Below are 1,229 nucleotides of genomic sequence, written 5' to 3'. Positions count from 1 at the left end.
TCTTTCACCGCGTCTCATTTTCCGGAAGATGGCGGATCACGATTCTGGGCATTCCCGGGGTCCTCGGGGACGTCCACCAGGCTGCGCAACCGTTGCTGGAGATCACTGAGGGGTCAGCACAGCCTAATTTCGCGGGTCGACATACCCCGTCTGTGCCTGACATACGGCGGTCACGGGCAGCCGAGTTCTCCCCTCTTTTTGTGGACATGGGCCACGCGACGGGGGACCAGCACCTTCGGACAGAAATTCCCCCACCTGCCGACGGCGCAATTTTGGCGCCCGCGACGAACTTAAGCACTTTCAAGGAGCTTCGCCTCTTGCCTCACGATGACGACGACGAAGATCTTCCCGACAAAGTCGATTGGTTCGAGGATCTCCAAAGCGCGTGCTGGCGGACCATGGTAGCGGCGCCGTCCACCAATTCTGGTGGCTTGACCAACTTCTCCAGGCTACGGAACATGGCCGCCACCACATTAACAGTATTCTCACCGCCCTCACGTGCGATAGCCCGCACCGGAATCGGTTCGAACAGTACGTCGAAGTCCGGGATAGCCTGCTATTGGAGCAGCCGGACCGTTATTCCACCGTGGCGTACTCCGACCAGTTAATAGGTCTATGAGCGGGTGAAAGGAGGGCCCTGGTATTGCTGAGGCACATCAACCGACTGTGGACCCACTACGAGGTGGCCAGGGTGCGGGATGCGAAGGCTGCATCACCGAAGGTGATGCTGTCGCTGATGGAGTATTTCATCACCTCAGTGTATAGTCGGGCGCTCAAGCCTGCCACAGAGCGGGAATTCCTTCGTTGAGTGTGTTTGTCGCACAGGGACAAAGCCAGCTGCTGGTTCGCTACGCGCAGAGGGCCGCGGCGTTCGAAGCCGCACATCCACCGGCGACCAGCTACGTAATCGCCGGTGCCTTGGACGATGCGGTCGACACTGGTCTGGAACGACCGGACAGAAGGCTCGCAGCGACGCAGACTCAACGCGCAAACTCTCACCGGTCAGATGCCGAAACGGGTCGCTACGGAGGCTGTCACGATAGTGTCCTGGGCACGCCCTTCACGGAGCTTCGCACCTTCGTGCGGCCACAGACTGTCAGGATTTTACAATCCTGCCCTGATCGTCATCAAATATTGCCCTATTTTTAAGAATGACGATCGCTGTGAGAACGCACCGATGCCAGAGCGACCAGATCATGCCGAGATAAGGAAACCAAGCGGCAATTTAT

The sequence above is a fragment of the Cystoisospora suis genome (assembly GCF_002600585.1).
Source record: "Cystoisospora suis strain Wien I chromosome Unknown contig_6943, whole genome shotgun sequence".
Taxonomy (NCBI): Eukaryota; Apicomplexa; class Conoidasida; order Eucoccidiorida; family Sarcocystidae; genus Cystoisospora; species Cystoisospora suis.
The sequence above is the reverse complement of the archived record's forward strand: the minus strand, read 5'-3'. Positions refer to the sequence as shown.